Source organism: Tiliqua scincoides, chromosome 4 (assembly GCF_035046505.1).
Source record: "Tiliqua scincoides isolate rTilSci1 chromosome 4, rTilSci1.hap2, whole genome shotgun sequence".
NCBI classification, from domain to species: Eukaryota; Metazoa; Chordata; class Lepidosauria; order Squamata; family Scincidae; genus Tiliqua; species Tiliqua scincoides.
The window spans coordinates 172,985,166-173,011,493 of record NC_089824.1 but is presented as its reverse complement, the minus strand read 5'-3'; positions in this window follow the sequence as shown (position 1 = coordinate 173,011,493).

Sequence of the window (26,328 nt, the reverse complement as noted above, 5' to 3'; positions counted from 1 at the left end):
CGGCCACCCAATCCAAAGCTCCTGTGACACTGCACCTGACTTAATACCCCTCCCAACTGTGTGAAGGTGTGACCCAGCCCCTGCAACCTTACATTGCTCCTTCCTTGTGCAGTCCCTTTAAACAAATCAGGAAGTGAAGAATGCACTGGGAGGATTCCCAGAGTGTTCTGCACATCCTGATTTGTTTCAAGGGACTATGATCATGCAAGGAAGGAGCATTGTGAGGAGGAAGTCCACTTCTAGCAACTGGAAAACAGATTGGAGTGGCTCTGTCCATGGAGGGCAGGAGGGAGGACATGGCAGAGGAGAAAAGCATTCTATTTGCAGCTGCTTGCAACCTGCTGAAATCAGATCAGAGCGGCTCCAACCTGGACAGGCTAGGGAGGTAACAGCAGATGTGAAAAGTACCTCAAGTTTGTTCACCATCCACCTCGCCATCCATCACTGTGATGTGAGCCAGTCATGGAGTAAGTTGCATCATGCAAGGGCTAGACATGCTAGAGTGTACTGACAAATTAATAATTTAAAAATCACTGGGTTCAGATAATATCCACCCAAGAGTTGTTAAGACACTCAGGATGAAATTGTTGCTCTTCTATCAGGAATATTTAATTTGCCCTTCAAACCAGTCTCCGTGCCAGGGAACTGGAAGATAAAAATGTAGAATCAATATTTAAAAAGGGATCCAGGAGGAATCTAGCCAGTTTTAACACCTATTCCAGGTAAACCGGTGGAAAACATCATTTAAGACAAAATTATAGACCATATGGAAGAATGAGGCTTGCTGAAACAGGATCAGCATGGTTTCTGCAAGGTTTCCAGTCTCATTAACCTTCTAGAACAGGGGTGTCCAAATTTTTTGGCAGGAGGGCCACATCGTCTCTCTGACACTGTGTCGGGGGCCGGGGAAGAAAAAGAATTAATTTACATTTCAAATTTGAATAAATTTACATAAGTTTACATAAATGAATATATTAAAGATGAACTTATATGAATGAATGAAGGTCCTGCAATAGCTCAAGGTCTATAAAAGGCCTTGCACAAAGCAAGGCTGGCCTTTCCTTTGCTGCCGCTACTGCATCACAGATGTGAAACAACAAGCAGTGGAGGGAGCCCTCATCCCACAGCTCATGAGAGAGGTCAAACAGTCACCCTACACTAAGAGCGGTTGCGTCGGGCCAGTGTGGGCTCCAACAAATCTCCGGAGGACCAGAGGCTCATTGGAGACTGGGGGCTCCCTGAGGGCCACATCGAGAGGCCTTGAGGGCCACAAATGGCCCCAGGGCCAGGGTTTGGGCATCCCTGTTCTAGAATGCTCTGAGAGTGTCAACAGGTCTGTGGAGAGAGGCAATGCAGTTGGCATTGTATGCTTGATCTTTCAAAAAAGGATTTAACAGAGTTCCTCACCAGAAGCTCTTCAATAAACTTAGCAGTCATGAAGTAAGAGGACAGGTCCTTTTATGGATTGGTGACTGATTAAAGAACAGGAAACAGAGAGTAGGAAGAAATGGGCAATGACCACAGTGGAGGGATTTAAGAAGTGACAGCCCAATCCTGAGCTGCCCGGAGCTGCGGGACCTGGTGGCTCCACAAAGGTCTCCCGCCGGATCCAGAGCCTCCCACGCTACCACGGGAGGCTCCTCGGGAGAAGGGGATGTTCGTCCCCTTCCCCCGAGTAAGGGAAGCAGTCTTGCAATGGGACTACTCACTTTAGCGTCGACTGTTTGGTCGCCTCTAAAGTGAAGGCGCTTGTGTAGGGCGAGCAGCCCTGCCTGAGCGCCCTGGAACCTGCAGGGCTCGGCTCCGCGGACCCGCCCTCCCCCGCCTCCAGGAATGCCCCCCATGCCCCCGACCATGCCCCCATTTCCCGTTCCACAGCCCGGCAGTCACAAAGACCACCAAGCCGTGGAACGCAGGCGCCAGCTCTAGCGGGAGCCTGGCGGTAAGCCCCGCAAACGTGTCTTATGGCACGTTTGCGACTGTGGTCCGTGCCGCGGAGGCGCAGCATGGACCACAGGATTGGGCTCTGAGTCCCCCAGAGGACTTTGGATCGGTTTTGAGACTGATGCTTTTCAACTTGTTCATAGACTATCTGGAGTGAGGGTAAACAGTGAGATGGCCCCGTTTGCAGATGACACTAAAGGCCCAATCCTATCCAACTTTCCAACACCAGTGCAGCTGCAATGCAACCTTGAGGTAAGGGAGCAAATGTTTCCATACCTTGAGGAGGCTTTTGTGACTGCCCCGCCACCACAGGATGCAGTGCACACCCCATTGGCACAGCTGCACTGGCACTGGAAAATTGGATAGGATTGGGCTGTAAATCATTCAGAGTGGTACAAACCAAAACAGATTATGAAGAGTTCTAAAAGGATCTCTCCAAACTGAGTGAATAGTCAACCATATAGCAAATGTGGTTTGCTGTCAATAAATGATATGTAAAATGATATATAACTGGGGTAAAAAAATTCCAACTTCCTGTATATATTGATGGGGTCTGAGGGGTGACAAACCAGGAAAGAGACTTTCCACAACTTCTGTGGCTTTTTAGCTTGGAAAAAGATTGTTTGAGAAAAGACATAATTGAGACTTATAAAATTTTATATGCTATGGTGGTAATGGAGACAGAGAAATTTTTTTTCCTCAGAACACCAAGGTGCCTATAAGACAGGGGGAGATGGGTTGCTTAATTGTTTCCTGCCATGTGTACACTCAAAATTGGACTCTTCATCTGCTTTCTGACACAGAGGAAAAGATAAAGGATACTCATAAATAGATACATTTCTTTGCAGGGAGAAGAGCAGCTTGAAGAGGGCAACTTTAAGTGGACAAATGGTGAAAAGGGAAGTCTGCTAGTCTTTTTCTCAAGCTCAACCCACCTATGGCAATGTTGCATTTAAAAAATGGGACAAATTATCATGAAACTATAGGTAACATGTCATGGAACTCTAAATAATATAAAGTTGCTAGATCACATCTAAACAAAAGGGGAGCTAGTACTGTATAGTTAGAATGTTCTAAGATAAAGATCATTCCCCAAAATAAAGTTAAGCACATATAGGCCAGTCTTTGTACTTTGTCTTTTGTTATTTGACCTGTTGATTATAATCCAGTCAAAATCCCCATTGTCTGAACATCATTCATCCAATAGTCTGTTATTCAGTTCTATTGCATATGAACTTTCCTAGTCCCAAGTTAGTGACTATGCAAATAGCACTCCCACTTACCCAAAATTCCCCCAGGCCATTCAGATAAACCAGACTGGAACTTTCACTACGCTGTATTTCACACCTTGGACATTTCACCAATAAAAAAAGAATAAGTTTCTGAAACCCTTGTTGCTCATATGGCAGTGGAGATCAGAGATAATTGCTTTGATAAATGTAATTATAGTAGACTTGATTGAAAACTTATATACAGTTCACCTCTTGCAAAAGAATGGGGGGATTATTGCTGGAATTTGGCTGCAACACAGCCTGCAGAACGCTGGAGGGCAGTGTACCTGGTCACCTGAGGCCATCTACTTGCCCTTCTATGGTCCCTATGGGAGATGTGGTCCTTAACACTATTTCCTTCTTTCCCTTTCTCCACACCATCCTCTTCTTTCCAGACCATCACAGGAGAAGGATATGTGGGAGGTGCTTTCTCTCCACAATGGCAGACCACATCCCCCTTTCCCCAGACTTCCACACAAAGGGCTCTAAGGTTCTCTGATCTAAGGTTGTAGGAACCTCTGATCACTTCAGAAGATATATATAAGCAACTAAGAGCTGTGAGTAAAGTACTGTATTGACGTCACTGCAATTGAACTGTGATTGAACTGTGATATAAACTGTGATTGAACACATGAGAACCAGTTAGAACCATGAGAACACATGAGAACCATTAGATGTTATATAACATATATAACACAGGCAGTCAGGCAGGGTAGGGATTGTTCCACCCTACCTCACATAGGCACCCCACTCTTAGGGTTGTCTGTAGAGATGTGATATGGACCACTGGGCAAAAATATAATAAACAGCCCAATCTTAACTAACTTTCCAGTGCCAATGCAGCCATGCTAATGGAGTGTGTGCTGCATCCTGGGGGGGGGGGCGCCTATAGAGGCCTTCTGGGGTTGCATTGGTGCTGGAAAGTTAGTTAAGATTTGGCTGTAATACTGCAATTATATGCATGTTTTTTTCAGAATTCCACCCCACTGTGTTTCATGCGGCTTAGGGGCCCAATCCTATCCAACTTTCCGGTGCCAATGCAGCCACGATGCAGCCCCATTCCCTTACCTTGAGAAGGCCTCCATGACTGATCCACCAATGCAGGATGCAGCACATGCCCTGTTGGCATGACTGCATTGGTGCTGGAAAGTTGGATAGGATTGGACCTTTATTCCCATATAATTGTGCACGGGATTGCCACATTAGGATGCAATTTTACATACATTTTACGGAGGGGGGGCAATTCCTATTGAATTTAATGGGCTTACTTCTAAGTAAACATGCATAGAATTGGCCCTTTAATAGTTACCCTGGAATCTGCTTCTGTGAAGCAGGTCCACTTCATATTGCCTGGTGATAAGGTTGGCCCTTGGATTCAGCTATTGCAAATTCTGCAGTTGTAGACACCTTGTATACTACCGTACAAGGTCTAGGCCTTTTAAGAAGCTTTAGGCTATGTATAAAGTTCATTGGCCTACTTATAAAGCCTATTCATGTTCAAGACGAACAAGTGGTTAAGTGCTCAGGCTCAGATAAATTGGTGTAAGTTGGCCATTATTTTCAGTAATCTGAATCCTTTTTTATTATTTCTTCTTGTACATTCCCCTTTCAGGTGTCACCCTCACAAAGCACACATTTAATCTGCAATGTGTATTTATTTTAATTGTGTGGATTTTCCTTTTTCCCGTCACCCCAGGTTATCTTGGCTTTGCTTTAATAATGTCTTACGTTGGCTAAACTGAAACAGAAAAAAAAGTGTTCGCAATATGGAAAAGGAGAGGATTTCTAAGAGAAATTTTTGGCAGCAAATATCACACCAAATAACACGCTTTTATGGACAAAAAGTCACCCAATAAGCTGCAAAAAGGCATATGCTCTGAAAACTTTACCTTCCTTTAATTATATGGGTGACATTTCAGGCATTGAGACTTTTCTTTGCCTTTTTTTTTTTTTGCATATTGAAAACACCCATTAAGAAAACTTTTTAAAAAATAGCTGCAATAGAACATTTATTTAGTATAAAGTAAATCTTATAAAAATTCAATTGCAAAGTAGTTAAGGTATTTGAATTTTAAAAAAATGGGGAAGAATCCCAAGAAAGAAAGTATTTGATGGCTAATAATCTCATTTCAATATAATAGGACCTTTCTTTTGCAAAGAGCAAGACAGGTTAAAAGATATAATTATGACTTTGCAAACTCTCCCAAGTGCTGGAATATCATCTGACAGTTCTGATCCCGGGCTCAGCTCTCAAAGGGGAAAAAGTCTTTGTCTAGTTACAGAGTTAAAGAGACAGGATCCCTATTCCACTCTCTGCCTACATTGCAATTTAACTGTCAAAAAAATCCAAGCTGCAAAATTGTCTTATTCCAACACAGCGCTAGAAAAAGAGAGAGAGAGAGAGGATTGAAACTGACCTGTCAAAAGCACCCTGTTTAAAAATGTATAATATATTTAAAATATTTTTTCTGGAGGTACTTAAAGGTTAAAGATGTGCCAAAGAAGTAGGACAATTTTTTTTCCTCCTCTCATGAAAGCATTTTAAAACAATTAAAAAAAAATTCATTTCAGAATTAGGGATCATCAATGTACAATCCCCTAAAGATCAAAAAGAAACACATTAGAATCACATTAATTCAGCTTTTTTTTAAAAAAAATCCCCTTTCAATGGAAGAAGAACTTTAAGGACATTTAATAATGTTTTCATTGTCAGAATTTACAACAAGGTGGAGCTGAGTGTCGGGAAGAGAAGAATCCCTGCAAGCGCGGGGCTGCCACCATGGAAGCAAAGAATGGGATGAAGACGAGAGAGGCTGACAAGTCTGGTGCAGCAGTTTCAAACTCTTTATTTTCCCCATCCATAAAAAAGAGAGAAAGAAAATATTTCAACTGGCAATAGGGATGAGAGAATGATATGTTCTTTGCAAAGACAACACAAAAAAGGGCTCTTTTGCCTTCTCTAGCATTTTCAAGTAGTTAAACCTAAAAAAAAAGAAAAAAAGACTGAACTCCCAATCTCAGAAATCTGAAAGACAGCTAAGAACATATGATAATGCTAGGGAGAATAATGTGGACAGAGGCCTGTGAAACCTGATCAATAGGAATCAAAGCAAAGAACAGTGGAAGATGATTCAAAGAATAGGTCTATTTATCCTAATTTGTCTCCAGCCTAGAAAAATCACCCCTTCTCAGCACCCAAGACAATGTTCCCCGCAGATTCAGCACAGGGAACTTTTGTGTTACATGGTGCATTTGTTTTCTATTAAACACTCTTTATTTAGCTGACCAGAAACTTTTGTTTTTAAACAGGCTGCACAGACAAATAATGAAAAATTAAGGACCTAATACAAAGTGCTACTTACTTGTGCTAACCCAGAGATGGCAGGCCGTGGGAGATGGCAGGCCGAATTTGGCTTCTGTGGCACTGCCATTTATGCTGCCAGCGGGCCACTAGCATGGAAGTCTAGGGAAGGCAGGGAGAGGACGTTTCAGGAGCATTCCAGGGCAGGGGAAGGGCAGGTGGTGGACAGGCAAGGGCGAGGACTGGGCCCAGGACGAGGGTAGGATCACGATCCAGCATTGAGGCCAGATCCTAACCTACCTCCCGGGCGGCCTGGCCTACCGCCAACTGCTCTGATCTGCACCACCTCTTTAGGTGATGAAGATCCAAGTAGCCTCATTCAGCCTGCTGCCGCATTGCTTGGGATAAGGGGAATTAATTTCCCTTACCCCAAGTTGTGCCAAAGCCAAACCCAGTCCTCCTTTGGATGCAGCACAGGCCAGCCATTGGGCCTACTCCACAGCAGGTTAGGATTGGGCTGTTAATCAGTTGATCATAGTGGGATCCACCAGGCTTCTTTTTTTCCACAGATGCACGTTTTCCCCCCTAAACAACTATGCGCTTGTGGCAAATGAGCACGAGCACAAATTCAAGGAACCTGACTAGAATTTCCTCACCTCGTGGCATGTCGAGGGGCAGTCTGTGTTGTAAAGACCAGGTCTCATGAGATGACTGCTCCACCATACAAACTGTTCAATGGAGAGGGGGACACTTGTGGTAGAAATTGGCCCTTAGTCCCACCTTAGCTAGGTTGTAAATCAGCCTGTAAAATCCTCAACCCTTCAACTAGAAAACATAAAATCTGCAGCTGGAATAAAGAATTCAAGTTGAACAGACGTGCATGACTTTTCTTTTTTTAAAAGTAGCTGATTCTGTTTGTATTTTAGAACGTAAGAAAACCCCTGCTGGATCAGACAAAAGATTCTTCTAGACTAGCATCTTGTTTCTCACAGTAGCCTACTTGCTTTGGGCTTCCTGGAGGCATCAAGGTATGACAGAAATAGCGCTGCCCCACTGCTGCCCCCCAGCAACTGGTATTCAGGTGCATATCTCAGGTGCATGGAAGCTCTACCTGGCCACCATGACTAATAGCTATTCATAAACATAACATCCATGCATTTGTTTTTAAAGTTAGTCGCCCCCACCATATCTTGTGGTAATGAATTCCATCAATTAGTTACATTTGGGGAAGAGGATTGCTAAGGGTGATGTTGTAAAAGTTGTTCTTGTACAGTTAACTGTGATCTTTTCACTTAACACTCATGCTAGAATTAGAATTGTATCAGTTTCTTCAAAAGGCAAACATTATCCTGAATGGATTTACCACCACTGGTGTGGTCTGGAGGGCAGGAGATATAGTCTGGAGGTTGCCCTTGCCTGAAAAAGCTAAGCAGGACTGGCTGCTGAAAGAAAGATCAAGATGCCACTTATGTTCTGCGCAGAGGAATGGAGTGTGGAGAAGTCTGTGGAGGTTTCATTCTGAAAATGTTCAGCTTCCTATAACAAAATGAAAAGAACCCTTCCCCCCCCCCCCCCACAAAACTGCCTTCTCCATTACCCAAGAAGAGCTATGGATTTCCTAAAGACGTCCTTATCCAAAGGCAGTGCAGTCCAGGGATGGTGTACCTCCTAATCCAGTTTTCCACTAATCTTTTCACATATCCTCTTTTCCTCTGCCTTCTGGCAGGACTGTCACTTTGTCTCACAACAGGCATGGAAGGAAAATGAAGACAAGGACCAATGGAGGCACAGCAGCTGCAGCCTTTTTCAGTATCTCAGAAGTTAAACATGTAACATGTGCTTACCACCTCTGGCTGAGAAGCTGGTGATCCTAATCATTTAGAACCATTTCTCCATGCCTCACAACAGCCTTACATGTACATAGTCCAAGGCAGACAGCATTACTCTGAATATCATTATTGGAAAAATATATCTGGAGAAACAGCTACACAAGTGGTTTTTCAGTACAGCCAATGGCACTGTTGGACTGACAGAGTAATCCTATTAGTTCATGGTGCCACCAGAGCTAGTGTTCCAGTGGCGATTGACATTTTATGGTGTTGTAAAATGCCTTCCAGAAGCATGCAGAGCCATGTGCTTCCAGGCTGTCCCTGCAGACAGCAGGAAAGACCTGTGCATGGAGACAGCAAAGGGGAGTTGCACCAACATTGGTGTGTTGACAGGGTGGGCAGGGCAGTGGATGGGTGGTGCAGGGAGGAACAGGGGAAAAGCCAGGGGAGTGCCAAAGCTGGGAAGGGTCACACCCAGCACAGGAGACTTGCACCAGATGCTATCCCCTTCCAACATGCCCTGTTTCTTTCCTTGGACTTGTACCAACTAAAGAGCTGGCACAAGTCTGAGGAGATCCATTAGAGGTCAAGGAGATTACAGAGGGGTAAGGGAAAATATTTTCCTGTTCCTCTCAAAGGCTTCCTGATTGGTTCCCCTTCCACCCCACCCTAGCATATAGCAGAGCCAGTTTTGGCACAGCTGCATGCTATGGTGGGGAAAAGGATAGGTTTGGGCTCTTACACTGCTATATTATGAAGAAACATAAACCAGGAGACGTTCACAGTGCATTCTGCCCTTACGTTTTTGTATATGAACCAAACGTTACAAGGGACACATGACATCTCCTCCTCCTTCCTTCATCTCACCTAATATAAGAAAATATGCAGCTCATGAGTTCCCCTGTCACCATTCCTGCTGCTTGCAGGGGAAGGCAGGGAAACTCTGAAATGACATCATGTAAGCATCATCTTTCGCTAGATGTAATGAGGAAGATGTGGGGAGGAACTATTGATCTGCTGCTCTTGGTGGCTGCTACCTGTCCTTCACAATGTTGAGTGGTCCTTATATGCTGGAGAAATCCTGTGCCTCCTTTTCAGTTCACAGCCTCTTAGAGGAGCAGGAGAAGAACCTGGATCTTCCCAGAAGCATGCCTTTTTCTCAGGGAAATAATTTGGTTTAACTGTTAGATTGAGAGGCAAGGTGAAAGCATATGTAAGAAGGCAAGCTGAACAGAGGCCTGTTTGGTTTCATTGGGTTCCAAATAGGTAGGTTCAGTGGCATCGCTAGGGGGATGCAGGGGGTGCGGGCCGCACCAGGTGATGCACACTGGGGGGGTGACGCGCACTAGGGGGGTGACGTGCACTGGGGAGTGACATGCTAAAATCGTGGTGGTTAGGAGTAACCCCATCATATTATACACCATTGGATACGGAATTTCCAGCAGAATGCAATGCAAAAAACCAGAGTGAAATATCTCTTTTCTATCAAAAGTTATGGCCAAAAAACTGGAGAACAAAAAATGCATGGATCCCTATGGAAAGTGAAAGTGAGCTGTATTGCACGTTTACGAGTAAGCAACCATGCCTTAGTCCATTGGAAAGGGCAGGCTGAGAGGAATTCACCAGAATGGTCCTGATCCAATGACTGCAGCCCCCAAAAACACCTGAGAAGGAAGTCCCTCCCTCCAAGCAGATGAATGTATTGAGCCCTATGGAAAGTGAAACTAAGCATCACGGTCACATTTACTCATGAGTAAGCAAATGTGTCTTGGCTGGTGTGGAAGATCAGGTGAAGGAGAGTACAAGGCTACCAGAATGGTCCTGATCCTATGCACCTGGTGCTAAACAAGTGTTCCAGAAGCACCTAGTGCTAAACAAGTGTCCCCCCCCCACTAAAATGGATCAAAACAGAGGCTTCAGCTGATAAGGTGAACTTTTTTGAGACTTGCAAAGCCAGGTGGATCCTGACAGTGATCTGGTTTAAACAGAAGTTCTTATATTGAACTGGGCACTGGGTAGAACCAGCTTTGTTCTATCAAAAGGTACAGCCAAAAAATCAGTGATGGTACATCACCAAGCCCATCACCTGGGGTGTTGCCCCACCCACTGCATGGGGGGGTGACGCGCTGGCATCCCGCACCAGGTGACGCAAACCCTAGTGACACCACTGGGTAGGTTCACTGGGTTTGAAATAGGTTCCAGTCTGCAGAGTGCATATTTAGGATGTCATAATTCACATAAGCTAGTCACAGGTAGACCAGAAAATAGAGCATGTGGTGAATCAATCATATAACTATCATAACAGTGCTCACTGCATGCGCTTGGCAACGTGCATTCCACTACATGAAGAGTTGTATGAATCAGTCCTGAGAAACCAACTGGTCAAGCCTCCAATGTTGAACTGATGACAACTTCCTATTTGTGGAAAAGATAGTCTCCTGTATTTCTTGTATAGATTATGTGTTTTATGTAACCTTTGAAGGGCATTAATGTATCTGGAAGCATGCAGAAAGCTTGCCCCTCAGAGCCATGTTTAGCTCAGGCTGCAATCCTATTCACAGTTACCTGGGAGTAAACCCCATTGACTATAATGGGACTTGCTTCTTGAGTAGACATGTATAGGATTGGGCTGTACGGCTCCCAACCATTATAGAATAGTAAATTTTGAAGTTCAGGAGCTGGTCATGACACACCCTGTGGCCATGCCTTACTAAGAGTAAACAACAGCGGAAGGCCAAATTTAAATGTCTTTCTTAAAGTGCTTTCTTCTCATTGTACTTATTTCAACTTTGAAACCTACTATGCTTGGGATGAAATAAGATTTAGCTTATTGCATCCCAAACACTTGGAGAAGTTTGTAACAGTTTTAAAATGAAAGTATAAAAAATTAAAAATAGAATTATATCCCAGTTAAATAAAAAAGGTATATTACAATAGTAGCCTAGGTACCTTTACTCAGAAAGAAGTCCCACAGTGTTCAGTAGGGTTTGCACCAGACACACCTGTATGGGATTGTAGCATTGATGTAACACGATCTGCATACTGTTTCTCAGGTAGATCTTGGCAAAGATGATGGTCTAGACCAGGGGTCGGCAACCTGCGCTCTTTCAGCTTGCTGCTGCTGCTGCTGCTCCTCCTCCTCCGGGTGAAAGTGGCAAAGGGGGTGACAGGAGGCACCTGTGTTGGGAGGGCAGGCTACTTCCCTCCACCACCTGAGCTCACTGCCCTCCTCTCCCTTCACCCCCACCTGCCCCACATTGGTTTCTCTTTTCAATTTTGCCCGCTCTGCAGGCTTAAGCTCCCTGTTTTTCCCTTCCCCAACTCTCCAGCAGGACGCCCTCCTCCTCAGCCATTGCGAGCCCTTGCAGCCCGCCTTTCCCTGAGCAGGTCCCCACTCAGTGCAAGGAGAGGCTTTTCCTCCACAGCTGAGGAGACATCCTGTGTGTCTACTCAGTAGTAAGCCCCATTACAGTGGATGAAGCTTACTCCCAGGAAACAGTGCCTGGGATGGCAGCCTTGGAGCCTGCTCCTATGTATGTCTACTCAGTTGTAAGCCCAATTACAGTGGATGAAGCTTACTCCCAGGAAAGGGTGCCTGGGATGGCAGCCTTGGAGCCTGCTCAAGGCCAAGTGCAAGGACGGGTGAGTGGGAACCTGCACAGGTCTGTTCGAGAGCAAGCCCCGATGTAGTCCCTGGGCTACTCCCAGGAAGGTGTGGAGGGCTGTAGCCTCAGCCCCTCCTGTGCAGGTCTACTCACAAGTAAGCTGTAGTTAGTGGGGATTCCTCCCAGGAAGGTGTGGAGGGCTGTAGCCTCAGCCTCCTCCTGGGCAGGTCTACTCACAAGTAAGCTCCACTGTAGTCAGTGGGGCTTCCTCCCAGGAAGGTGTGGAGGGCTGCAGCCTCAGCCTCCTCCTGGGCAGGTCTACTCACGAGTAAGCTCCACTGTAGTCAGTGGGGATTCCTCCCAGGAAGGTGTGGAGGGCTGTAGCCTCAGCCTCCTCCTGGGCAGGTCTACTCACAAGTAAGCTCCACTGTAGTCAGTGGGGCTTCCTCCCAGGAAGGTGTGGAGGGCTGCAGCCTCAGCCCCCTCCTATGCAGGTCTACTCACAAGTAGTCAGTGAGGCTTCCTCCCAGGAAAGTGTGGAGAGGACTGCAACCTGAGAGCTCCAACCAACTTGTCTGCTCAGAAGTCCCACTGTAGTCAATGGGGCTTACTCCCAGGATAGTGTGGAGAGGGTTGCAGCCTGAGTGAGGGAGGGCAGGCAGGCAGGCAGGCAGGGCAGAAGCTGGCCCGTGGCTCCCCCCCCCACCTCTGGCTTCTTCTCTTCCCCACCTCTGGAGTCTGTGTCCTTTTTTCCTTCCAGCAGGGTGCCTCTGGAAGGTGGGGGGAGTTCTTTAGTATCCATGTAAGATAAGCAGATTTCATAACCGACATATGTATTGGAATCCTGGAAGATCTGGTGAGGAGGTAGATGTGGTGTCAGCAGTGGCCCCTTTAAAGGTAAGGCCTGGGCATCCAGCAGAGTGTGCTGCACAGCTGCAGCCACTTGAAGGTAATAGGGCCCTCAGGGATATAAGGAGCACCTGAGAAAGGAAGGGGGGGTGTGGGTTGGCGAAGGAGTGCAGGTTGGAGAGGAGACTGATTTGCCTTATTGACTTGGATACTCTGACTGATTTGACTGACTTACTTTAGAATCTGACCTTGGACTGTGACTTGGCTTATTGACTTTGGACTCTGTCCTGGGTACTCTGACTGACTTTGTGACTAATGGACTGCTGGAGACACTGGAGTTTGAAGTGTGGCTGCTGTGCCCAAGACCTGCTGAGGACCAAGGGTCTGCTGTAGTGGTGGGAGGCTGCTGGCAGGAGAGAGGACCTCTGCAGGTTGAACAGGCGAGCCACCCTGGAGGTGGGGTCCAGCAGGAGTGCAGGGCAGAACCAGGGTCATTTGTTGGGGGAAAGGAGGGGAGCTAATTTGCTTAAAGTGGGCATAATTCTCCAGGCCTTGGAATCAGGAAAACACCATAGAGGACCAGGCGTCTGAAAACACAGGACAAGAATGTATGACAAAACTAACTAAAAGCTACAAGAGGGGGCTACATTATAAAAATGGGACCTATAAGAGCATAAAGGTAAAAAAAAAAAAAGCAAAACTATATATACAGTGTTATCTTCATTTTAGATGTCAAAAGGGTTTTGTGGCTCCTGAGGTTTTTTTCCCTCTGGAAAATGGGTCCAAATGGCTCTTTGAGTGTTTAAGGTGGCCGACCCCTGGTCTAGACATCAACATACACCCACAGGCAAATGTCTCAGTTTCCCTCCTGCTGAATCTGATGCTAAAATGCTTTGAAAAAAGTTTCAAAAGCAGCACCTGAGCATTTCTGCTATTGGGTAGTTCTGGTATTCTGCTCCCCACCCAGTCTTGACTATATCCCTAGCTCCCAGATAGGCATCTGCAGAAATGCAAATATCCTACAAATGTTACAGCAAAAGAGGAGTACACTGTCTTTTCTGTAACATGTAATGCTTCCTTGAGCCATCATAGGACATGACAGCAAAAGATGGCTTTTCATGTTTTTACTGCTGGCCAACCATGTCTTTTCTGTAAGAGTGAAAAGGTATTTCTAAAAATGTGGTAAACAAGCACTTGGGAATATCAGCAAACCCAGCCTCAGGGGTTTGCATCATTGGGCAGCTTTCAAGGACTCAGGGTCCTCAGAAAGGCCCATTTCTCACCACTGAGACGAAGTCTGTGCCCATTGGGACCCATTTAGGTAGAAGAGGACCTAGGGACAGGATGACTGAACATCCTCTTTCTCCAGGATATGTCCTCTTTTTTAGCCTTGTGTCCTCGAAAAGAACTTAAATGTCCTTTCTCCCTGTGAGTGGGCCCCTACAGGCAGTGCATAGTCCTCTTGTAATTAATAAATTATAATAAATTATATGTAATATAGTTTAAAATTTAATAAGTAATAAAGTGTTTAAATTAACCACATGAAATCAATATATGAGTGTTTTTGATTATTTTGATAAGATGTTTTTGATAAGATGATTACGGGGCTGGGGCACCTTCCTTATGAGGAAAGGCTACGGCGTTTGGGCCTCTTCAGCCTAGAAAAGAGGCACCTCAGGGGGGACATGATTGAGACATACAAAATTATGCAGGGGATGGACAGAGTGGATAGAGAGATGCTCTTTACACTCTCACATAACACCAGAACCAGGGGACAGCCACTAAAATTGAGTGTTGGGAGAGTTAGGACAGACAAAAGAAAATATTTCTTTACTCAGTGTGTGGTTGGTCTGTGGAACTCCTTTCCACAGGATGTGGTGATGGCGACTGGCCTGGATGCCTTTAAAAGGGGATTTGACCAGTTTCTGGAGGAAAAATCCATTACGGGTTACAAGCCATGATGTGTATGTGCAACCTCCTGATTTTAGAAATGGGCTATGTCAGAATGCCAGGTACAAGGGAGGGCACCAGAATGAGGTCTCTTGTTATCTGGTGTGCTCCCTGGGGCATTTGGTGGGCCGCTGTGAGATACAGGAAGCTGGACTAGATGGGCCTATGGCCTGATCCAGTGGGGCTGTTCTTATGTTCTTAGCTTTTATTTTGTCATGTCCTACATTTTTCTTGGATGGCCTATATTTTGGGGTACCTTGTCCTCCTTTGTGGTTATGACATCTGGTCACCCTGCCTAGGAAAGACAGATTGCCAAGGTCCTCCTGAAACCCATAGCTGGCCTCCAGCAAATTTTAGTTTTATTTTTCGTATTTTTATATCAAGAAGCTTAGGGTGATAAACTGTACATGATTCCTTCCCTCCTTTTGACCTCCCAATAACTCTGTGAGGTTTGTTACCTGAGAAGACACATAGTCAACTGTGGTAAAAGAATTTAGAATAATCTCCAACATAATGTGTGAATCATTCCTAAATCCCAGACTCTTCTGTACTGAGCACTCTAGATAACTTTCCTCAAAAAAAATGTAGAATTCCAGGCTATTTGCACGTTTGTTGTTGTACCCCAACCTATAATGGCTGAAGTTGAATTAGTCCCCATAACTAGCTTGACATATACTTGGTGTTCTGAATCCATGTGGGTGACTGTTCACCTGTAGCCCCACACACTGGGGAAAGCAATTTGCAATTGTGAAACCAGAAGTGGACTGTGATCTCTATTCTACTTCCGGGGGCTCTCCACTGCTCTTGGTAAGTCCTAAAAACCTCCCTTTGTCCTTGGCAGCTGTGCAATCATGTCACTGCCTTTGCCCCTGCCCTGCAACAACTTACAGTGGTTCCCAAACTCTGTCATAGATAATAATGTCACCTGAATGCTCAGCATCATGCATTACATTTGTTTACCCACCTGCCCTGACACTGATGCTTTTTTACTGTATGTTGAGATGTCAGAATACAAAAACCTGACAAGCACACTGACAAGATTATTTCAGTGTCACTTCCCTATATAGAAGGGGCAAATAGTACACAACCTCCAACTTTGTCTCCAGGTTGACCACTTTAAAAGATAAATTTCCACCACCATGCTTTACACTTTCAAATGTATGCTTGTGAATAGAGTGGCAATTCCCATCTATAGGAAGTGAGCACTAATATAGAACGGGGGTGGCAGTTCTTCTGCTGACCAGAGTGTGCGCAGTCGGTGGAGATGTGTCGGTGACACAGTCAGCAACAAGCAGTTCAAGAGGAGTCTGTGATATCCACATGTGATCAGAAGTCAGTGGATGAGCCTGTGCACTAATTATGTGACTACGAGAAGGATTATAGTGCAGTTGTGGCTATACGTGATCCATATGCATGGCTGAATGTCCTGGGTTTGATGTTTTGTGTCAGTGCAATCCTATGTATGTCTACTGAGAAGTCCCACTATGTTCAATGGGACTCCCAGTCAGGTTTGCATAGAATTGCAGCCTAAGTAAGTTTATTGGTGAACATACAAGTGGTAAGTACACTTGGGCATACTGGCGTGTGTCAGGAAAAGGACAGGAAGGCCCAGACAGGGTCAGGGGCTAAGGTGCACTCAGAGGCCACGCAGCTCGGCTGCTCCAAAGCACATGAGATCAAGTTTCAAGAAAGACGTGAAGCTGGGGCTGCAGGGGGACAGGAGGTGGGCTCTGCTGGGCTGTTTGCATTTCCCTGGCAGGCAGCAGAAGTCAGGTTTAAAAGAATATCCTTCCATTTAGGAGTTTGTTTATTGTTCTTAACTAAGCAGCTCAGACAGGCAGCCTGGCAGGCCCATATCCACATGGACTTCCCAGGGAGGGGATCAGAGGGGAGGCAGCTTTCCAAGTTGGGGGCACAAAGGGATTTCTGTACGGCTGGGCCTGAGGAGGGGGTAAAGCTTCCATAAAAACCCTTTCCAGAGGAGGTGGATGAAAGGAAGCCTTGCACCTCAGATGTGAGAAGGCACAGTTAATAAATTTCTGTCATCCTTAAAAAATAAGTCACCTTAGAACTATTTGCCTTCACGACAGTTTGTGGCGAGGAGTTCCACTAGTTAACTGAAGGGCATGCAAAGTATTCCCATCTGCCGGAATCTAGTCTGCCGCATTTAATTTTGCAAGTGTTGCTCCTGCTTGTGAATTATGAGAAGGGATAGATCTGCTCAAGTTTACTCTGTTCTCTTTATATAATCAGTACATCAAATTCCGTTTCAATCCCCCTATTTCTCTATGTATGCCTATTACATATTGCATTTATTCACCTCACATAAAGGAACAATGCTTAGCATGTACTTACCACCTTAAGAGTGCTCTAAACTTTCACGTATTTTTTCAGCTCTTCCCAGCAACCCAAACAACTACTTTATAAAGGCAGGCTTATTATCCCTCTTTTACAGCTGATGGACTGAGAATCAAATCCTATTCAACTTTCTAGCCCTAGTGTAGCTATGCCAATGGCGCGTGTGCTGCATTCTGTGGTGGGAAGGTAGTTATGGAGGTCTCCACAAGGTAAGGGAACATTTGTTCCCTTGCCTTGGGGTTGCATTACAGCAGCACTGGTGCTGGAAAGTTGGATAGAATTGGGCCCTAAGACTACCAAATGGTAGCTTGCTTAAGGTCGCCTCATGAGGTAAAATTTTAACCAGGAATTTGATCTCTGTGAATCAAACTGTATGAGATTTTCAATGCGTCATTAGCCCTTAGTTTTTTCTTTGGTAAATAGCAGCAAGCATTTACCGAGCAATCCTATGCACATCTACTCATAAGTAAATTTCATTGAGTTCAATGGATCTTACTCCCAGGTATAGCACTGCAGATCTAACTATTTGCTTCCATCAAGGTCCAGACAATCCCTTCCCCCCCCCCCAATTTGCCTTTCCCCAAGGAGGAAGGCTCCCAAGGGATATTTCCTTCTGGAGCAAATAATGGTATATGTGGAACAGGACCACAGTGGGTACTCAAGTTTAAAACCCTCCCTTGCTATTGTTCCAATCCAGTTCCCCACTCCCACAGCTGTTGACTAAAGAAAAATTAAACCTATCAGGACTAATAACACATGAAATGTCATGTGTGGTTTGGTCCTAAGCCGCTCTGCTAACCTATTGTGACATACCTGAGAGTGAGGGTGGTATAGTGGTTTGGGAGTTAGATCTGGAAGAGTCAGGTTCAAACTCCCACTCAGCTATGGAGCTTCCTGGGTGACCTTGGGCCCCCACTTGTCAGCCTCACCTATCTCAAAGGGTTGTTATAAGGACAAAAGGAGCGGAGGAACTATGTACACCACCCCTGAGCTCCTTGGAGGAAGAGCAGTACAAAAATGTGGAAAGGGTGGTATAAAATAAAATAAATACCTGGCATGTTACAATAAAACATTTCTCTGTGTCCTTCAGTTGTCTCCAAATAAACTAGGGTGTGCACATGATCAGTGACCCTTCTTCCCTTTCTGCATGCATGAGCATTAAAGTATAGATGCTTGGTGGCTCATGGGTGCTACTTTTATATCACGAGGATTACCTCTGTATGGGGAAAAAGCATGTACAGTGTACACCATTGTGCCTGAAGTGCTGCGTGAGTTTATTTTGCCACAATTACCCCGATTGAGCAGTCAATTCCTGAAGATGTTGGTGTCAATCGGGATAAATATACACATCCTGGCATATGTATGTGTGTGTATCCTCCTCCTCACAGTTGTACGTGTGTGCTCTTGCTGTCACGAAAATGAGGTCAGAAAAGGTCACTCCGTTCAACAAAATAAATCAAGTTGAAGAGGAGAGTGGTGGGGAAAAAAATTTCTCCGCAAAGAGGGGTAGGATGTGGGGAAAAGGAGGGCTTCAAATGAGATTGAAATAGCCACGTGAAGGGGAGAAAAAAAAAATGGAAAGAAAATAACTGTAAATGAAACCAGCCAGATCACTGCAGCCAAAACAGGAGACAGGAAACACTAGCTTTTAGATTATTTATCCTAAACTCTAACCTATGGGCCACACGCTGGCTCCCTCAATGGGGGGAGACTGCTCCACACCCTCCAGACTCAGCCTGCTGCAGAGCCAACCTCAACCCTCCCTTGATTACAGCACAACAATTCGCACTTCTGTTAGCAATTTGTTGCCAATAACAAACATCCTGCAGCAGAGTGTACCAGCGGGAAGAGCCTGCTCATTCCTGCAGGCACGGCGCTCCCACCCGGTGACCTGGTTAATAACACAGCCCTCCTTTCACCACCTCTGCCTCTTCTTCATTCACTGCCCTCCCATTCCTTCCCTTGTTCTAGCTTCCCTTTTTCCCCTTCAGATATTCTTCCTCCACCATTTCATGATCTATTCTAGGGGGATTATCTTCCTACTTACCCCATTATGATGATAAGATCTCTCTCTCTCTCTCTCTCTCTCTCTCTCTCACACACACACACACACACACACACACACACACACACACACACGCACACGCACACACACACCTCCCACAGATGCGATCCCAAGCATATTAATTTGGAAGTAAGTCCCATTGAAATCAATGACAGTATAGATCTCACACAATCTATTTCATAAATTTACTTCCACCTTTCCAATTCAAAAAAAGCTCAGCGTGGTCTTACAATGGTTAAAAACAACAATGGGATCTAATTGAATTGATTTGTGCCAATTACAAAATTGGCCTGGGCAGGATAGAGCATGGAAAAGAATGCCAATGTACATATAGTAGCCAACCCCGATTACTTATTCACATTACAGGCTACTTTAGAAAGGGAAAGTTGATTTAATCCCCCACATGAATCCACCCTTACTACTCAGTAAATGAGACAACTGGAATGTAAACATCGCATTTATAATCCCTCCCTCATGTGGCAGTGAGAACTGGTCTCTGTATATACCTATAGTATAGGCTTGGATCCAATTGGTTCCAAGATTCTAGGGCTCTTCAAAATAAACATCTCCCTCCTGTTTTGGGTCGAAGGTGCTCTTTCTCCTGCCTCCTAATATTTTCCATATGAAGAAGGCTTCCTGAAGCTGCACACTGCCCTGTCGGTGAGTCTTAGGCGGGTTAGAGACGACCCCGGGAGCCTTTAATCCTCCCTTTCATCCTCAGCCACAGCTGGATGCCCCCTTGATGTGGAACAGACCAAACACCAGGCCTCTCACTAAGCTGCTGCTGCTGCTGCTGGCTGCTGTGGGGCCTCTCTTGCGTTACAATACAGCCAAGACCACTGTTCACATATCTCCGCATGCTCATAGCCCTATATACCTGTAGCCCCAACATACACCCAGTGTTGCTGCAAACGCCTCTATCTACAACCCCAGCTTGTTCTCCATCACTACTACCCAATTCTTATCGGTCTATTTCAAATCTTTTTCCAGTTGTAGTCTCTTTGCTCCAGTCTCCCAGAGTATCCTGCCTTTCCTCAAACTCAAGCTCTTTTCCTCATGTTCTATGATCACTGTCTGAACTAGGAAATCCTGGCTAAATTTGTGCCTTTGCCAATCAACTGTTGAATTACAGATCTAGCTGTAGCTGCTTGTCAGCTGGTTCAATTTCTGTGTTCTTCCTGTCTAGCTGAAGAACACCCAAGAATAGACTTCAACAGCTGAGATACATGAGGAAAAGAGAAAGCGGCGTTAGAATCACGCTGGTTCTGAGTACTTTCCAGAGGCAAAGCCTAATGCGACAATAGCCCAATCCAACCAGGGTCCTCCTCCAGTTGTGGGCTAAACTGATGTAAACGCTTCTGGAGAAAGCAATTTAGATCTGTTGCTCAATTCAGCTTTTGAGGAATCGTATTTTCTTTGGAGTTTTCTCAAGGTAGACAGTTGTGTACGGTCATTACAAAGCCATTGGAAGTTGAGTGAACAACCCTGTGTTCCCAAAAGGGATAACCTACAGCTAGGGGTGTCTAAACCTGTGATTTTCAAGGAAATTTTACTCAGCTGTTTCAGGGAAATTTTACTCAATCTAAATCTCACTCTAGTAACTACAATGTGGTCACAAAGTCCCGATGCATGAGATTGTGTACAGTTGGGACTGAAGCCATTTAAGCCTGTGTAGGGACTTTGTGGTCACATTGAGCACTTCAACTTATAAAAACTTCCTAGTCCTTCTGAAGTCTTCCAAAGAGACTTGGGTTCAAATCCCCACTTGGCCATGATGTTCACTGAGTGCCTAATGTACCCCACAGAGTTATTGGGAAGTTAATGGGAGCACCAACACCACTGCCATGAACTCCTTAGAAGTGTGAGATAACCAAGTAATAGTTACAGAATTATTTTCATTCCCACCTTATGTCCCTTCACTTCCCTCAGTTTCATATATGCCAACTCTGCCACTTTCCCATAGTTCCATGGGGCTGGCCTGTGGAGTAGAAGGAGCCACTGGCAAACCAGTTTGAACTATTTCTATTCAGAGCCTGTCCAGTCATACCAAACCTAAAATAATGACTGAATCAATCTTGTTTGTCAATGACTTTTTTCTGCTTTCCATAAGTCAGTGAGATGGAATATGAAAAAGAACTGTATGGTTTGGTAGATATGATTGGAAGTCCTCCTCAATTAAAGAAAATAATGGCCTTTGAAATTGATCTGTGTGGTCGCAGATTGCCATCACGTGGTCACTGTCTGCACTGTAAGCCCCTTACAACTCAGGATAGTTCTCTCTCTCTCCTCTTCCCCAAACTCTTTCTCCTCCAACCTCTCCTCTCTCTCTTCCAACTTCTCTCACCTCCAAGGTACAATTCACACAAGCCACCTCTTACTTAACCTGTGATCCTGAGTCAATACTGCTACTGAACATTAAAATCATGCTTAAAAATGAAAAACTAACAACTCTGAATCTAAAAGGTAAACAAAGTAAAGCTAGATAAGGTCACCTGCAATCCTTTGCAGCCCCAATAGAAACTTTGTTAATGGTCGGTCACACTATATTTATTCCTGATCCTTGTCTGCCCTCTAGAGGTTGAAAAGCATCACTGATAGCAGCATTCAATAGTTATTTTTGCTTTCCCAGGTCCACAGATACACCACCATACACCAATCATTTCTGTAATTGTGTGGCAGGTCCAAAAATAGCACTCCTTAAGAGAAATTGTAGCAACAGTGTAGTATATAAAATATTCTTCTCTAGGTACTCTTTAACCTAGAGACAGAACATATGGAAATCCTATGGTAAACTGGACATAAATGTCATTGACATTTTAAGCAACTGATTGTTACCCAAAATATCCAGAGGCCACTTTCAATCTCAAGAAAAACATTCTCAATAGCTTTGTAAAAGCAGCGCAATGTCCACTATGAATTATCTAGAAACTATTATCTATGTACTTATATGACATATGATCCCCTCATCCCCTCATCCCGAACTCTATAGGTGCTTTAAAAAACACACAGGACTCTGGCTTCCATAGTCTGTTGCAGTACTTTCCATGGAGCAAGCACAGCTGCATGCACAATAGGTGGATTGAATGGGAGAAGACCTCCATGCATGCATCAAAGATGACATGTCTGGAACAGAACATTGGACCAAGGCACTTACGTATGCCTTTCTTTAAAAAGTCAAGTGACCTTCTAGCTAGCTCATCACTTATTTCTAGTGTGTCCCACATTGCTGCACAAGTTGCTCAATAAAAATGGAATGAGAGCTATGAATGTGGAAGCAAAGGGATGGGCAGCTCAATCCAGTGTAAATTTCCGTGCAGTGATGTAGTATCACTGGTGCAAAGTATGCTGACACTGCAGGAGAATTTCAGGTGCTGGAGGTCTGCTCAGGGTAAGGGGACATTTGTCCCCTTGTCCCAGGGTAACCCCCAGCAGTTGCAATGGGACCTGTGCCAGCAATATCAGATCAGAACGAGCAGAAAGAGTTGTTCTGTGGCAGCCAGAACAGGGAGAAACAGTGGCTTCTTTTTCCATTCTCATTTAGCTACATTGAATTGTGCTTGCCACAGATGTTTCAGAATCTGGGTTCATGACAATGGGGCCCAATTCCTAACCAACTTTCCAGCACTGACACAGCTGTGCCAATGAGGCAAGTGCTGAAACCTGCAGTTGAGTGGCAGTCATGGAGGCCTCCTCAAGGTCAGGGAATGTTTGTTCCCTTACCTCAAAGCTGCATTGCCCTTATCTCACTGCTGGAAAGTAGGTTAGGATTTCACCCTGACTCGCCCAACAGAGCGTAAAAGGTGCATGTGGTTTGGAGAAGAGTGCAGGCTTAGCCCAGGATACAAGTGAAAATCTAACTACACTGAACTGGTCCATTGTGTCCCTCTGGAAAGCCAAGAAGCCATGCCCAAGGGCCAGCCACAACATGGCATATTGCAGGACAGAAAACAACCAGTTGGCACATGTTTGCCATGAAATGTGGGGCATTAAAATGTTCCACAAAAACACACCCACGCAGAGCAGCTATAGGAAAAGACTGCCAAGAAGAAGGCCTGCAGGGAGCAACTGCAGATACAAGCAGACAGAGGAACTGCTAAACTAAGCAAACAGAAGATGATGATGGAGGCTATGTGTGGAAAGAGGAACTAGAAGTACAGTGAGCTCACCATGGGTGGATTTCATGATCAGGTGGCAAATCAAAATGCACAGAGGAAGTCACCAAGTTATCCTAGTGATTTAGGGTGCAATCCTAACCCCTTATGTCAGTGCTTTCCAGCACTGGCATAGCAGTGCCCATGGGACATGTGCTGCATCCTGCAGTTGGGTGTTACTCACAGAGGCCTCTTCAGAGCAAGGGAATGTTTGTTCCCTTACCTCAGAGCTGCATTGCCCTTATGTCAGCGCTGGAAAGAGGTTAGGATTGCACCCTTAAATAATTATTCAGGGACATGATGGGTTATTTCTCTTCCCAAAGGAACTGACTATTCAAGGTTGTAGCCAGCCTTGCCAGCCAGGTGAGGCAGCCACATTTCTAGGTGGAGCTTTATATAGGTGACTGGGAAATCAGCAGTTTCCAGGGCCAGTCCTCCCATGAGACACACAGGCGTAGTTGCCTCAAGCAGTTGATTGGGGTGGCTCCAACGGCTTCTCGGTGACAACTGCCAGTCTGCCCATGAGGTGCACTGAAGCAGTTGCCTCAAGTGTGGGCACATACCCCCACTGCCATGAGAGCACCTCTGCCAGCTGCTCTGCTCATCCATTGCTGCTATATGGGGTTGGGCAGCTGCCACCTTCAGAAAAGCAATCCCTCACTGAGGCAATTCACTGCTTATCCCTCCCTTTGATTTACAAAGGAAGAAAAGGGAGTAAAATAGGAAGTGGAGAAGAAAAGAACAATAGGGGGTCTAGAGATCTTCTCATCACATTTTGGAGAGCACCAGCTACCATGGTTTCATTTTTTTTTAACTGCAGTGAATTTTCTTCTTAAAAGAGATTTTCATGTCACAAATGGAAACAACAGTTTTACAAAAAAAAAAATTATAACAGCTCAATCCTATCCTCACCGTATGATGGCAGTTCTTACAATCTGCCATCACATTGTATGGGCTGCCATCACATGAGCCACTCCAATGGCAGGCAGCTCACTGTCAATGGTACAGAAGCCAGTAAAGCCCATGCTAGCAGTGGTGAGCAGAAGACTGGCTGTTGGAGCATGTAAGGTGGTAGTGCAGCAGATTGGAGCAGTGAATGGAACAGGTCAGGTCCAGGTTGAATGTGGGGCACAGCGGATGTCAGCAGCAGACGCATTCACACGATTCAGAGCCCCCACCCTGGTCCTAACATGCGCCTTTTGACCTAACACATTTATGTCAACAAAATAACTGGTGTAGGTCTGTGTAGATGCATTGGAGACCAAGGTGTGGTGAAGGAGGTAAGTAAAAAACGTATTTACCAGTCCTCAGACAGTCCACCAAATGCAGCAGAGGCTGCATCAGCCAAACTCTGGCTCCAGTCCTGAACTCAACCAAGACTGTATATGGAAAGCCATTCTATGGATCTGTGAGTTTGTCCCCTTCAAGCCAGTTCCAGTGGTCAACTACCATCCACATTCCAGAAGACACCATAGCATGATATACCCAACATGTTGTCCTGAGGAGCTCAGATTTATTATTTATTTTTGTGGCCTGCCTTTTTCAGTTCTGGAGCTCAGGGTGGTTTACTTGGGGTTCCCAGTTGGTAACCCATTTAGCAGGCCTAGAATGACTTAGGGCCGAGTCCTATCCAACTGTCCAGTGCCAATGCAGCTGCAACCCAACCCCAAGATAAGGGAACAAATGTGCTCTTACCTTGAGAAGACCTCCATGACTGACTCCCACTGCAGGATGCAGAGCCGTGCCCTGTTGGCATGGCTGCATCAGCAGTGGGAAGCTGGATAGGATTGGGCCCTTAGCTTCAACAAGGTAGCTGTCACTTGAATCCTCAGAGTATGCCTTGGGGCAGGTATGCAGTGCAAGTTTCGCACTTCAGAAAGAGCCAAAAACAACATGGGGCACATTTCTGCCAGCCTCATATCTTTTGAGAAATTGCTGCATTTCAGAATCTTCTGCCTATAACATTCTCTGCATTTCCGGTCCATGTGTGAAGGTAGACAACATCTGTACAAGGAAGTCCAGTATAATACGTATGTCACATGCTGAAGTGTGTTCACTTTCTCCTGGAAACATGGTTCGTTTGTAAAGCCCCATGAATGAAGAGATTCTGTATCACACTCTCTAAAGCAAGAGATGAAGCTGGTCCACTCATGAAGATGGGTGAAACAGCTGCTTCAGGTGGCAGGCTGGGAGAAGCTGCAAATTGGTGGGAGGGTGCCTTGCACTCCATGCCCGGCCACCATCTCCACCAATTCACCACCCAGCCTGCTACTTCATCCTTCTTCTGCCCCACTCTTTTTCTCAAGCAAGAAGAGGATCAGGGTCTTAGTGACCCCATATGAACTCCAGCACAGCTGCCATGATTGCTTGTGATGATGACAATGAAAAATGTGGAACTGCTGTGATACTGTTTCAATCACTCCCCTCCTAGCACGATTAGAACAGGATCACATGTGCAACTTTATCTCCTCCACTACCTGGCTACTTCCTTAACCCAGGTCATGCTGGAGAGTGCTTGGAGCAGAACAATTTCTTCCGTTATTCTCCTATGCCCACTTGTATTAAGCCATTTCTGCCCAATATTGCACATGTGCAACAGGGACCATAATGTGTACACCTGTGGGCTGGGCAAAAATAGATTACGGAAGTGGTTGGGCTGTAGAGGAGGTGAAGGGCCCAATCCTATCCAATTTTCCAGCACTGATGCAGCTGCAATGCAGCCTTAATGTAAGGGAACAAATGTTCCCATACCTTTAGGAGGCCTCTGTGACTGCTGCCCCACCACAAGATGCAGTGCATGCCCCATTGGCACAGCTGCACCAGCACTGGAAAATTGGATAGAATTGGGCCAAAGTTGGCAGTAAGGGAAGGTTGGGGCTTATGTGTGCTAGCCTGCATGCTTTAAATAAAGGAGGAACATAATACTTGGGCTGTGCTTCAGATATCAGTCTGGGTTTAGTTAGGCCTATGTTCTTCAATAGTATCTTGATTTAATTGAATTTGCC